Raw genomic sequence first — 15,484 nt, 5'->3', positions numbered from 1 at the left:
TTATGCAAATAAGTCAAGTTATATTAAAAAAGGGAGGGGGAGAGAAATATATAGAAGCCTGGGAACTGCCTCTGAATGTTTGTTACTTTCTATGACAAGTCAGTATGTTTGAAAGCACGTGTTAAAAGGTTATTATTTAGAGTGGTTTCAAAATGGAGTCAATTGGTTTGTAAAGCAAACACTGAATGGTTTTTTACTCTCACTAACTACTGTACTCCGCCTCTATTTCTCTATTAAACTTTAGAGTTTGATTTTGCCGGCCACCTTGCTTGTTTGTTAACTATTTTATGCATTAAGACATCTTCCAGGCACTTTTCTGGTACAAATGTGGCCCATTCTTACTTTCTCGAAGAACTTATATCATGTTTCTCAGCAAAGGAAGTTAATGGCTTTAAAAATCAGGTTTTGGCCAGGGTTATTAGGAAAAGAGAACGTGTACTGCTGTAATCTGCGTATGTGCCATCCATTTACTAACTCATCTTCTAGTGCCGTGATTCTCAAGATATTTACCATTGTGGTATGCAGCTCTCTATGTGTTATCTGGGCCACATTCACACAATATATATATATATATATTACCTATATGGCCCTGAGGATGTCACATGGGCCACAGCTGTGTGCTGACTAAGCCACAAGCAGCCCGCAGGCAGGGGGTTGAGAAGCACTGTTCTAGTGCCTTGTCTACACAGCGAAGTTGTACATCCAACTAAACTGGTGTATTTAAAGCTATATGCAACCCCTAGGTTGGCCACAGTAGAAGTGGTATAAATGTGTTTATATTGTCATATCTGATATTGACATAGCTTAGTCCCCTTTTCTGTAATAAATAATCTTTTTACTGGTATAAGTGTGTCCATATTTAAGGGTATAATTTTTACCAGTATATTTGTACTGGTACAATCCCAAGTGACAGTTATAATGGCACAAATTGTGGATAGAACAGGTCTCAGAGTGGAATCTCAACAAAAGGCATTGTAAAATTTTCCCAAAGCTAAAGAAATGTTTTAGAGCTTATAAGGATGTTTTAATAATATAAGGATTAGATATGTATATGGACAATAAGAACATCCCTTATGACATTATACTGATTAAACAATTTATAATAAATGTAAACCCTTAGGGCATAAGCCAATACCTCACAGTTTGGGGGCAGGAAGACGACTTCTCTTATGGGCAAGTTTATTCCATAATAGCTCAGTGTTTCTTGCACCTTCCTCTGAAGCAGATGGTATTGATCACTGTCAAAGATGGGGGCTAAACTAGTTGAACCTCTGCTCTGATTCAACGTTGCAGATTCTGTGCTTTTACATATGCAATGGAACACGTCAAGAACAGAAGGGGTTACAAGTTGTCTTACCTCATACGACATCACAGATTATCTTGATGCTTACAGTAGGGGATGATCAGTAAGATCAATGTGTGGCATGAGTTCTTGTTTGACTGAGCTCTGCAGTCTGAACAGTTAGAAACTCTTCTCACAATAAATAAGGGGAAATATATTCCCCTTTAAGATAATCAACAGTGCCAACTGTAGTTATTCCTGCAGGCACGGACCATCTTGCCTTTAGAAGAGACTGTAAACCAGATTTAGTGCTGGTGTCAATGTTAAGAAATCTTTAATAGTAGAATCATGTTTAATTTTGTAAACAGGTTTTTTTCAGATGCAAATGGAGAATTATTGCAGGTGAAATGAGTTCGTCATTGCTTTTTACTGGTTCTCTTTGGCATCTGGAATATAGGAAAAGATTTATTAAGCTGAAGGTCTAACACATGGAGTGAGGCTTTTAAAATTATTCTGTATCAAAATAACATATTGTTGTTTGTTGTGCTACGTGCCAAAGTATTCATTTACTTTTTGCTTAAAGAGGTACAAAACCACCCCTGACCTCCCACCGTTCCTTATTCATTTCATCCACTTGCTCTTATCTTTTTTTTCTTCTCCTTAAGCTCTGTGAATTAGCCCCAGTCTAGTTCATAGACCTTCATTTGCTGCCTTGTCATCTACCATAAACCCTTTCTTTGTCCCTCCACACCATTTGGTCACTGGTGGGGTGAGAGCGTTCTTCTCCACAGCCCTTTTAGAGCAGTTTCCATGATAGCATTATAGAAATTTGCTCACTCCTACTTTTGCTAAGCTTCCCAGAGAGGATAAAGGGGAAGAAAAGATCCACAGTCAAGTCTATTTATAGCTATATGCTGAAATGGCTTTTGTTTCTTTTCTTCTGCTATCTGAGTGAGTTGCAGTTCAACTATCTTCAGTATTCCTGCTGTGAAAGGGACAGACATGCTTTGGATTTTATTTTAGAGCATGACCTCAGTCTCATATTCAGCCCGAAAGAAGAAGTTTGTTAGAGTGTGGCTCTTCTGATCTGTGTCTTGCAGAATTCTTTCTAAATGTAAGCTTTGAATGTTGTCATATTTGATTTTCTGTAATGCACTGATCTCTTCTCCCTCATTTTCCTCATGGTGTTAACGCAATTTATGATACGAAAGTCCCCAGCAGCACTACAGTATATGGATGTGCATGGGGCTTGTATCTCCCATTTATACATTGGTTATAATGTGATAAGTCTTAACTGGAAAAAAACATGGGCCATATTCATCCCTGGTGTAACTCCACTGAGCACAGTGGACTAACCTACACTGTGGATGAATTTGGCTCATTCCTGACTACCAGCATTCACTGTGCAGTAACTAAGTAACAAGAACAGTGTCATTAGAAGGTAGAGCCAACATTGTGCAAGGAAGAATGGGGGAAAAGGACACGTCTCCTTTTAGAATCTCTGTATACCAGAACGTGTAAGCTGTGCCAGTGATATGATCAAAGGAGACAGACTACTGCAGGCTCTTGGACTCGTATCCTGTAAAATCCATATCACTACAGCACAGGAAAAGATCAGAAGGAACAGCTTCTGTTCTGTGCATAAAGGTACATGTTTATATTTTCCTATTTTTTTAGACGTGATATCTGATATGCTACGCTCTCTTAGAGGCTGCTATTTCAGATGGCGCTGGGTAGGAGAAGGAAGTTTTTGTCAGGTTTCTGACTGCCAGGCACTTTAGTGATGCTAATTTGTGGGCAGAAACAAGTCTTCAAAGAAGAGTAGGACATATTATATGTAATGCTTTCATATTGTATTGTCCACCACAACAGTTGAAAGAGCAAGAGGAGATAATCCTGATTAGGTTGAAAATGTTAATGATGGATAACTATGTTGGCATTAGAATTACTTTTCAAGAAAAAGCTGAACATGAGTCAAGCTTATGTTCAGTGATATTTGCAATGATGAATAGTGGCTCTGATAAATGTGTAGCTGTAGCTATACCCTGGTTTGCATTTTGATTAGGGAGCTCTGCCACAAAATGCCTTTCTTCCCTCGGAAAAGGAACTGCAACTGGCACTGTTGCTGCTCACGGGGTATCTGCTTGTTGCCCCTGGTGGTTACCTTCCCTTAATGGGACATTGTAAAAAAAACAAAACCCATCTTTCCTTACCAGGCTTACTAACAATACTTCTGATTATTAAAGCTATATCATGTTTAATATCAAATTTTCTTCAAAATTTCTGCATTTTAGGTTTGCTTTTTGCACTTGCTCAGCCAGAGACTACGATAATAGACTGCTTAACTTTGATTTCTAGTTTTCATGCACTAGCGCACTGCTGCAGTATTTATAGTATACCACAACAACCATCTGGTTGATGGCTTTTGTCTGCATCCCCAGAAGCGTGCTGGTCATACTGAGCACTAACACTGTCAGCAATATGAGTGTGGTCATTCAGGTTTATTCAGTATTTTCTGTTTCATCTTCAGCAACCTACGGCCAGAGATCTAGTTTTACCTTTTCATTGTTGGTCCGACACCCAGCTGCTGTTGTCTGTCAGACATTCTATCAGAGTCCATGTTAGGGTAAACATGATTCATTCAACAGCCCAGCAGGTCATGTGTTTGACCTGCAGTGTCTAGCCATGCCTGCTGATAGCTCAAAACAGTAGCACAAAATTGTAAACAATTATGAAACAGAAATAAGGACACTTTAGAATTTCTAATTGTTTATAATTGTTTTAATTATTTCTAATTTCTAATTCTAAACAATTAGAAAAATGATATCCCAGTAAAGCTATTGCTATTCAGGGCATACTATAATAGATATTTCTTACATTTAAAAAGCATATTTTTAAACAACAAACTAAAGCCCTAATACTACAATGTGATCCCTGTGTGTGGACCTTACACCTACCTGGATTGGATTGCTGGATGGGTGAGGCCTGGGGGAGAATGATCAACCACAGACAATCAGAATCTGTTTTTATAGAGCACATGGCCACTACATAGCTTTTTTAGGACAGTGAGTGCAGAAGAATATAGTAAAGCCAATCAAAACTACAGGGAGTTTTAGGAGGGCAGAATATAATTATCTTAATTGAAATCTGTCCAATGCAATGGAGATAAACACCCCTCTGAAGCCTAATTAATTGGGATTCTAATCCATAAAAGGCATTTATTATTTTCTGTCTTCTTCCTGTCATCCAGAAAAATGAGAAGAAACCTATCTTTGTTTCTACTGAACCTGGAAAAAGGCAGAATAAAAGACAAAAGAAACAGATTCTTAAACCCCTTAAATCAGCAGAATTTTGCATTTATTGAAGATTGACATTTATGTAGTCACGGTAACCAAACTGAATTATAGTACTAGGAGAGTATGAGGAGCCAGAGATTTAGATTTTAAGTGAGGAAATCCTCAGTGGAAAAAGGTGAAAAGGTCCTCTAACTTGATAACAAGATGTTGATGGAAAAACTAATTACAGTTGTACTTTTGTATTTAACAAAAGTGAACAAAGCCAAGAAAGTGTAATCTGGACATCTGATTTCTTCATATTTAGCAATACGCTGGCTTTCTGACAATAAAAGATTAAAAAAACACCTTGTTTGACTTTCAGCCTTATTGTTAAATCTGTCAGAAAACGAAAGAGTAAAAATATTCTTTCTATTTTAAAATACCAGATTGAGGGTTGTTTTTATTTGGTTGGGGTTTTTTTCCTTTATTTTTTTTTTTTTTAATTTTGTGATTGCTGTGGCAGTCTTTGGCAATCTTATCTTTGGCAGAGACTTACCTGGATGTTCTAGCCAAACTCCTTTGCTGGTCTTGCTCCATGAAAAAGACCAAAAATAAGCACCCACTGAATGCCATAGACAGAGAGGTGGTTTTAGTCAGCTTAGTGTAGGACAGGGAAGCAAGAATTTGAATTTTAATCCTGGCTTTGACACAGATTCTCTCTGTCCTTTGGAAAAGTAATTAACCCAGATTTTAAAAGTATGTGCAAAAGCATGCAAGTGCTTGTGCACGTGAACAAAATGCAGATGTAAAATGCTGGCCACATGAGCCAGACTTGCAAACACGTGCATATCCTCGACTTTCACTAGTGCAACAGGTGTTTTGCTGCACAATTTGGGCATGAGCTTTTAAAAATTTCAAACATAACCTCTCTGAATCTCAGTTTCACCACCTGAAAGACTGGAATAATACTACTTACCTACCTCACAGGGGTGAGAGGAGGGTTAATCAGTTAATGTGCAGGGCCTTTCGAAGAAAAACACTATGTAATTGCTTAGCATTATTACATTTTCCTGTGATGGATGCTGGCTATTAGCAGCAGTCTTTCTGCAATGAGTTCAGGCTCCATTGTCCCTGGGCACTCTTCTATTGTAGTCTGTTCATCAATACCATCAGGCCAGTGGACAGATTCTTTTGTGAACGAAAGTTGAATGGTATAAATTTACCAAGTATTCACACCAGGTTATGTGAGCTAATAAAATCTCTAGATTGGATTATAAACCCCCCTGTATTGTAACACTACAGTACCAACTAGCCACTCAGAGACTCATAATAAACTCAGAACAACCAACCAAGCAATTGGCAGTTAGATTAAATGTATGAAAGATGATAGCAAAATTGGAGGAAATATCTTCCCACAAAGGGATGATTTATCAGTGGGACAAAATCGATTAAGGGAAGCATTTGAAGCACTGTTTGTATCCACATTTTCACCAGTTACTCATAACATCAAGAATATTAATGTGTCACCTTGGTGTTTGCTATCAAGGTGTCCCAGAATGGATCTCTTTAGTAAATATAGATAAAAACATTTTGTCTTTCTTGGGTGCCATCTGTCCAAAACATATCAGTGTACCTTCCAGACCTGAGTTAATTTAGCTTCACAATACTCTTTTCTGTGAATTAGAAAAGTAGCATTTTACTCATAGCGTAATGGAGGCCCCCAGCGGTTAAGTGACTTGCCCAAGGTCACACAGGTAATCTGCTGCTAAAATGAGAATAAAATCTAGGTCCTCCTGAAGGACCACGAGGCCATCTCTCATGGAAGACAGCAGCCTAAGGGCACATGATGCCTTTGCATCATAGGCAGTTTTGTGAGTATTTCCAGACAGGACTACAGCAAAGCTGTGTAGTTTTATCTTGGATAAATTGATGATAAACTAGGATTCAGTTTGTATTTTTTTTAAATAAACATTAACAGAGAACAGACATTTATTTCCAAGTATTTTTTCATTATCAACTAATTTCTGCAGCAGCAGGAGATGAGGACATAATTATTCAAAATGTTATCACTACAGAACTCAACCTTCCTAAGATTTAAATAGTCCTATTTTAATCTCATTTAATCATTACATTTTTAATGTTTCATTATTAAGCATAATTAAATCCTGAGTTTCTTGTGCCAAAGCCACTAAGGCACACACTTGTATGAGCCTCAAACAATATTTGTAAAACAAGTTGTTTACTTTTCTTCTTAGCAAATTTCAGTTTGCAGCAAATGGAGATCCTTTTTGCGGGTGAAACGGGAAACAGATGATTACAAGTATTCACCACTTTACATCAAATCCCCCCATACCTTTCCATGATACATTTATTATGAAGCATAGAAATTTGACAACTTTAAAAACTAATATCATTTCTAGTTACCAATCAGTTTTGTATCTCAAAGAACTCTAGGTGCACAACATATGTTAACTGATGCAGGCTGATTGGAGAAACACCCCTAGAAAACTGGTTAATATTAATAAAAGGCACCTTGATTAAGGTAGTAAGAGTCACCTGTACTTGAGTAAAATCACAGGTTAGGATGAATTGTTTTGACCTTATACATGCAGCTATTTCTGTGTTAAAATGTATGCAATCCCAGAGGCCTTTTTGCTTTGTTTTTATGAAAACAATTGATCATATGGTTTATTCAGTTAATCCCAAACACAACATTTACTCTTCTTTAAAACTATAATTGTGCTACTGGATTTGCATTGTAAAAGAGCACAATAAAGGTCTAGATGAAAAGTTGAGTTGCATTACCAAATCAGGGTGTGATCTCATCAGATCTTTCAAACTGAGCAGGGTCAGGTGCTTAAGGAAAACCCAGGTGCTGCAGAAAGTATAGTAAATGATTTAGTGCCTAAACCAGCACTGACTAAATGTCACAGTGTGGTTGAAGGGTGCACTGTATGTGTGGAGGTGCCATTTTGAGGATAAGAGAAATTGATGACATTGTCATTAAATGTTCCATGGTACTTTTCCTACGAGTGTGTTACCCTGATGTCCCTGCCCAATATGAAACTTAACAACAAATTGCCTCTAGTCTACATACCGCCATCATTCTCAAATCAGGGAAGGTGTTCACTGCCTGTGTGGAGTGTGAATGAGTAATTCTAATCAATTTCCACCTTTCACCCTAGAAATGGCTGCACTTCAGTATTTGGTGAAGTATTCTTTATACTTCGTAAATCCATTGGCAGGGTTTGGGAAGTGCTAAAGAATGCTTCTGGTACAAGATCATTATAAAGCCAAACGGTGTCAGATCTTCACTATTACTTCTTTTGTTTTAATACTTTGTATTGTCTCAACACCTTCTTTATTTATTGTGGCGTTTCCAAATATCATAACTGAACAGGCTGGAAGCATTTACCTGTAATATCCTACCTGGCTAGCAGATGCTGATCCTTCTGTAATAAGGATAAGTGGGTGTGGGCTGAGCAATCATGAGGGAGGAACTCTAGGAGTAGCTAAACCTGGGGAGAAAGGTTAATCTGATCTTTATCCTAGTGTAGTTTGAAAAGCCAAACTCAAAAAGAAAGGGCCACGTTTGCACTTTATATACTCTGTGAACAGTGTTTGTCGAGCAGATTGGGAAAAGCATCTGCTCTCACACACCAAAACTGTAAACATTACCCAGTGGGGCCAAACCTTTGCTTTATGAAGGTTTGGGCACAAAAATGAAATGGAACCCATGTGGTATAATCTGATGAGAAACTAAAGTCATTTATGTATACTCTCAGATTACATGCAGAAGAGACAGCCAATATATTGTAAATTTGGGGATACACAAGATAAATCATATGAATGAAAGGATATGATATACTCCATGTAAAAGGATGTTATTTATACAGTATAATCTAAACAAGCAAGATTCTGCATCTATACCATAACATATGAAGAAAGATTATCAGTGCTCTGACATGCTGGGACATTTAATATCTGGTATCCTTGAATAATCTGCTTTCCTGAATGTGGATTTGGTGACAAAACTGGTTCATCATTTTAGACTATGATATCCCTCCAGTGTTGTGGGGTTTGTTTGTTTAATTCCCTTGCTAACATTTTATATGTTCTCTGTTATTGTTTGTCTTCTCTGTTTAGATTTTAAGTTCTTTAGTCAGGGACCATATCTTCCAAATATGTTTCTAACTCAGAGGCTGTAATGCAGGGATCTCAAACTCAGATCACCATGAGGGCCACATGAGGACTAGTACATTGACCCGAGGGCCGCACCACTGAAACCTTTTCATACAACGATACAAAAGTATAGTCCAAAATGAAAAAAACGAAGAGTAATATAGTATGCTATTAAAAGTCAGTGTATTAACTTTTTTAAAACTGTAATGTGAAAAGTCAGTGCTAATTTTGACATCCTTTCATTTTTGGCCACTTAGCTGGCAAGCGTTTTGCATCAACCAGAGCATCAATATTAGGTTTGATATCCTGAGACTAAACCAATCTCAGTGTTCCTTGCAAATTGTACCACATTCCATACAAACACTACCCTAAGAGAATGTTAAGACTGCACAGTTAAGCACACGTGCCAAAATTAGGGTTGCGCACACAACTTTTTCTCTGCCCCTTTGAGACTGTGTTATCATGTAATCTTTTAATTACAGGGTCACGTACTGTTTCTCATATAATATATACCTTTTTTTCTACATCCTTAAATTGTATAGCATCTTAGTGATTTTTCTACTGACTTTTATTGCGTTGTCAATATATGCTTACTAGCAAAGGATTTGCCACTTAGCCACTCAAATTTATGGTAAGCAGGAGTGAGGGTGGTGATGAATGTGTGTTGTGATGGGAAGCTGTGTTGATTTGTGCCTGGGTTGTGTTGTGCTGGGAGATTTTGGTTGATTTGTGTTGGTGGCAAATAAGGGGTTTGTGCTGGGGTGAGGGGCTGTCAGCATTTGGACTTGCTGGTTGTGTTGTTGTGTAGGTGGTTGTGCTGATATTTGAGGTGGCAGCTAGGCACCAGGGTGTGGCAGTTGGGCCAAGTAATCCACCTTCAAAATTGGTTGGTTACAGACTGCAAAACCCCCACAACACCCCTTCAATGAGGCCCTGCCCCTTCCCCGCCCCCAGTCCAACCCCTTCCCCAAATCCCCACCTCAGCCCTGAGCGCGCCGCATCTCCACTCCTTCCCCCTCCGTCCTGGAAAGTCCTAAGCACCGCCAAACAGCTGTTTGGCGGCGGGAAGCACTGGGAGGTAGGCGGAGGAGCAGGGATGCGGCACGCTTGGGTGGGGGGTGAGGGGCGGGGAGGGGAGTCGGCGCCTATGGCGGGCTGCAGGAAATAGCTCCACGGCTATGTGTTTGAGACCCCTGCTCTAATGTCAACTGGGGCCATTGGGCCCTACTGTAATACAAGAATTTAATAACAATAGTAGCTGTCTTCTAATATTATTGTTATGTGAGATACACATCAGTGATTTATTTTAGTTTCTCTATACATTTTGTGTGTTCTATGAATCCATATTAAAGCTGCAATTTTAGCTGCATTTTCTAATAATGTCATAATGAACTCTGGAATAAGAATCTGTCCTCTTGTGCAGTGCTGGTTTTAAATTGGTTGAATTACATTTTTAACTTTGCACATCATATATTTGTTAGCTAATGAAAAAACAAATTGCCTATTATTTGGTATGGGATTGTACCATTTCAGTTTGGGGGCATACTCAACATTTATGCACCTGACCCTTCAAAATAAGTTGCTTTTATTGCTGAATTGATATTGCATAGATTTTTCTTTCACACATCCCAGCAAAATGGAGTGGGTGTTTTGAGATTTCCCAAAGGGGAAAAAGAAATTAAGGTTTTTACAGAAAGCTGGTTTGCTTCTTTTAAACAAAGCTGGTTTGCTTCTTTTAAAACCCACTTGCTCTGGAATGCAGATATCAGGATTATGTCTTGCAAGGGAACTCAGTTAATAACTTTATATTGCCAGCTTGCCAAGGTCCCTTGAGTGGTGTACAACAATAAAAATACCCAATTGAAATTTAGAAACCCTCCTAAACAAAACAAATAAATCCCAAAGCAGCAAACAGCAAGTGTGCTAGATGGGCTAAGGCTAAGAGGTTTATATTCTATATAAGCTCTGGCCAGCAATCCCCCACATTTTAACTCCAGGGATCTAGAGGAAAGAAGTTCTAGTCTTTAACCACTTGTAACCCTCAGGTAAGGCATTTACGCGTGTAGGCATCAAACTAAAATACTATAAGAGACCAATTCTTCAAAACCCTTAATCATGTGAAGCAAATAAAGACGAATAGTTACTCAGCAGATTGAGGTTGAGGGGTCAGGCTTTTAAACACCATTCCCAAAATAATAGGCCCTTTGAATTACATTAGATTTTCCTGCCAAATCTCTGTTAGCTAAAACATAAAAAGAAACCATTGTTAAAAGCAGAGAAGAACAGTTTCCTACTCTTGGTCCATTATGGCAATGTGAGACAATAGAGTTATAATTTAGCTTCAAATCCAGAGTCATGGGTGAAATCTGCAGTGAAATAAGTTATTACTCCTAGCCTTGACTCAGGAATTTGCTTCCCAACTTCAGGGCAAATGGAAAGGCCTGTCTGATCATTCAGCCTTCTGCTTAAGGGGTGGTTGGTGAGGTTGGGTTATTTGTGGTTCAGAGAGTTTTCCTTAGCCTGACAAAAAGTCAGAACTACATATGTTTTAACATACGAGTTTAGAGTGGGGCCAACAGGGGTCAAAACAAAACACCTGCCTTTGGAACGGAAAAGTTCTCAGTGTCTCTTAGAAGTGGGGAGTGAGATGGTTTCACATCACAGGGCCCACCAGCTATAAAGCTATGATCACCTGCCAAGCTGAGCCCCAGTAGCAGAATGCCTAAATAGAAACTGATGTCAGAATGCAAATATCCATCCGCAGGGGGCCCAAGGAGGAGGTGTTTGCATACACAGAGACTAGGTCTATATAATTAAATACATAAAAACCAGCAGAGATACTGTGAAATGAATTCACCACTTTGTAGGCAGTGAGTGTAATATGATTTCACCCATTGATTGATTGTGCTTCCCCCAGCTTCAGGCAATGAAGAAGCACTGTTGGAAGACCTCCTTGAAGGGACGGCACATCATAATTTCATGACAACCTTGCCAATAAACAAGGATAACGGCATAAGAAAAGTGCACCACTGAAAACCACTTATCACCATGACCTTTCCCATTGAAAGCCCATGTTGAATGTGGTATGAAAGGGATGCAAAGGTTCTTACCTTGGCTCGTTACCTCCAAATAGTCCTTTATGAAGGCAGAAGAGAGGAAAAAGCAGCCTCCTCTCCTTTTTACTGAATATGTAAATGATAGAAATCAGATGAATCCAGCTGGCGATATTGTGCAAGCATTCCTCCAGGGCAGAGATTCAAAGACTGAGTTAACAGGGTGCATGAGGCAATAGGTGTACAGCAGCTGTGTCTCATCAGCATCCAGATGCGGTTTCAGCCTGTGTTTAGAAATAATCTCACCAAGAGGTCTCACACACATGTTGAGCACCCCAGGAGAATGCTTGCATTTCTGAAAGATGCAACCTAGTACTCTTCAGTTACTATCCATCCTGACTAAGTTCCAGGTGTGACTGGATCCTTCGACGGACCGTCCTAACCATACTGGCAAAATCCATTCGTTGCGAAAGCAACAGCCTGTGGTTAATCTTATTGGAAGGTGCTGAAAGGTCCAGTGTAAACAAAATGACCATCTCTGGCAGTGATCGTGATAGTGACAAATGCATTCTCTGATCCAAAAGAGGCCTTAATGCAGACTGGATGCTACCCAGAATGTCACTGGTATCCAGATGCACCTAGACCACCTTCTCCAATAAAAGGCACGGTTAGGCATTCAGTGGTAATTAGTGAGCCGTCTGTCATCAATTAATAGTTTCTTGAGGAGGGGCCATATGCCCACACCCCTTTAAGAACGTTTAGTACCTCTACAACCACTTGATAATACTAGTCCACCAATGACAGCCTCACTGCTCACATTAAGCCACTAGAATAAGTAAGGTGGTCAAATCAAAAGGGGTCTTTGTAAACCAATGACATCCTCAGAGGCCAAGCCAAGCTCCACCGGTGGAAAACGTGAGGCTTCTTCATTCAGGTTTGGAAAGACCAGCCCGAAGGTGCACACTCTGTTCTATGAAGAACGTAGGAAACTGGCCAGAATGATCAACAGAACTACTTGTGCATGGGGGAGGATGGGTCCGATTGGTGTGCATGCCTCTGGAAAACGTGAGAGAAGCTTCTTGCTATCTGGGTTAAATGGAGAAACATGATTTTCTCCTGCCAAATGATGCCCTCAGGCCTTAAAAGGCAGCAACTCTGGTCAGTTCTTTGCAATGGGCATGTTAGAATGTTACAAATGTGAGTGTTAACATTGCTAACTATTGGAAGCCAAAGGAAACAGACGGTAAGTGTTCCAAACAAATTATATGTGCTGTGCAACTGAGATAAGTGGATGAGTGAACAAACATCAACTATTACCATGAGTTGAGCACATCTCCATGGCAACCTAATCATCTTCTGAACTCAAAATATGTCCTGCATGGTAATTTTAAAGTTTTGAAGGTGGATTTTTCCACATGAACCATACTTATGAAGAGCAGACTAAAGAAAGGAAATGTAGGGACCCCTAAAATGTAGAAGTAAATTCAAAAGGTTCATTTTGGGAAAACAACCAAAAGTGGGAATGTGTGTGGGGGAGAGGGTTGTCAGGCTAACCCCACTCCCTCACATCTGTGAATTTAGACCAAGCCTTGGAGGATCCACTTGTAGTGTCCAGTAGGTGCAACAGCTGCTCTGCTGGGCCCCTGGTTGTGGCTGCCCTATTTAAAAGGCGCATCAGAGCATGCAGGACTTTAATACAGTGGCAGCCAGAGCTGTTGGGCCTGGCTGGGAAGATTGGACAGGAAGGGGTCTGATGGAAGGAATCAGCACCCTCTCAGGTTGTGAGCCATTTCTCTTCTTCCCAACTTCCCCCTGGGGTTCTAGTCTGTGAGTTCAGTGGGAACTGAGGAAATTCAGCACTTTGCAGGATGGAGCTCTCTCAAGGGGTTGCTGGCTCCTTTTAGACCACCCAGGGTGAGCTAATTTAAGGAGAGGGAGCTTGTCCAGGCAGCTAATTGAATAATGAACAGCGGAGCCTGACAAAAGGCCAGCTAGGCTCAGTTGCGGGAAGGTGGTCACTGAGAGAGAAGCTCTCCTAAGGGAGAGGAGGTCCCAGAGACCACAGGCCCCAAGGAGGAGGGTTGTGTTATCCCTGAGCCAAGGGGAGACACTATTTCAACTTTATTTTGGGATTTAATAAAGTAGAACCTCTGCAGGGGAATTTTGTCTGACACCCCTTTAGACTGGGTGGAGTTCTTAAAGGGCCCTGAGGGAATGGCGACTGAGGCAGGGTGTACCTGCAGCACCAGAGTTGGTCAGGAGAGGGTGCAGGTAGGGCAGGCAGCCCTGTAACAGGCCCTTTGAATGGAGTTTATTGGATTGAGGGGAGGGAATAGAAAGGGTTAAACAACAGAGGCTGGTAAACCATTCGTATTAAAAATGGCTTAGAGAACATTGTACTTTCCCGTGCAGAACTGTGGGGTGTGGTGGACAGGGGAAGGAGCCTCTGAATCCCATAGATCTGTGTGCAAATCCCAAATTAAATTGCAAGGGAAAACGATTCTGGCAGTCACTCAGCCTTGTCCTGACTTGTGCACATTCCAACTCCCCCATGCAATTGTCAGCCCCAGCTCAAGCAGAGGTGCAGGAGTGAAGGAACAGAGGTGTTACAGGCTACATCAACAGGTGCCCTGGCAGTGTTGCATGGGAGACGCTTATACAGAGCCTTGTGCAGTCAGTGTTCTTAGTTCTGCACTTCCATAAAGACTAAATTAATTCTTCATTTAAAAAAGCAGTCAATAGCGGCTCTTTGGGGCTATGGTTAATTCAAAATCAATGAATCACTCCCTACCATAATAAAGAGACTTTTCTGTAGAGAGTTGACTGTGCAGGTAAATGGCTTTGAAGGGATTTATCGCTTGAGCTGTACAGGGTGACGTGCATCCCATCTGGTGAGTTTCAAGTCCTAATGCCCTACACTCGGAGAGACACATGTCTAGATAACGTACACACAGGCACCTTCAGCAAAGAAACCAAGTTTCTTGGAAACAATAGACACAGCGTCATGAGGTGATTGCAGCTGGATGCAAAACCCAGCCGGTCAGTGAAATACAATGCACCCTTTTGTTACATCCCCTGAATTTCACGGGTCTGGATTCCTCTGCTCTGGCACAGGGATTTAACTTTGTATTTTGTAACTGGAGAGGGGGAAAAGAATCCATGCTTTCAAATACAAAGTGAAGTCAGTTTTGTGTTTGCAAAAGGTGCCAGATTGATGGCTCAGAGATCCAAGGCTTTGTCAGCACAGGCAGAGATCGTGCTGCCAGCGTCCTTGGACCACTCCAGGCAAGTGCCTCAATTGTGACTTTGAAGTGAGGGGGAAGTTCAGTCCTTCGTCTCTGCAGAGCATACCACAAGGCAGGGGCTAGCAGCGATGGGTTTTGTGGTGTGTTTCCTGGAGACCGGTACTCCTCATTAATGCTCATTTCACATCGGACTTTGCATAACCACCTCTGATCTCTACAGATTACAGTGCTCGGCACTAAAGGTGAAAAGCTCCATATTTCTTCACCAATCTCAACTCAACCACACTCCCGCCTAACCCAAACAAGCGGGGATGAAAATCACACCTAGTACAATTATTTAGGATTTTAAAGATCACAGCCAGTCTGTGCAATAGTTTTTGGGATGGAGTCAGAACTGAGTGGCTACATGCAGGGCCGGCTCTGGCTTTTTGGCCGCCCCAAGCAAAA

General features: G+C 40.6%; 1 protein-coding gene across 2 annotated transcripts in view; it reads left to right on the top strand.

Annotated features, from left to right (window-relative positions):
• The window catches only part of COMT (catechol-O-methyltransferase), a 33,058-nt gene that overhangs the window by 4,918 nt on the left and 12,656 nt on the right, over window positions 1-15,484 (top strand). Inside the window, exon 1 of one of the 2 annotated variants that reach the window (XM_024217898.2) lies at window positions 2,745-2,929. The exons of the other annotated variant lie outside the window; for it this stretch is intronic. The gene's annotated coding sequence lies outside the window, so the exon portion shown is untranslated. Of the gene's footprint in view, window positions 1-2,744; window positions 2,930-15,484 lie in introns of those variants that run through there. 2 annotated transcript variants of the gene reach the window in all.

Source organism: Terrapene carolina, unplaced genomic scaffold (assembly GCF_002925995.2).
Source record: "Terrapene carolina triunguis isolate 2854851 unplaced genomic scaffold, T_m_triunguis-2.0 Scaffold234, whole genome shotgun sequence".
Classification (NCBI taxonomy): domain Eukaryota; kingdom Metazoa; phylum Chordata; order Testudines; family Emydidae; genus Terrapene; species Terrapene triunguis.
The sequence above is the reverse complement of the archived record's forward strand: the minus strand, read 5'-3'. Positions and strand labels throughout refer to the sequence as shown.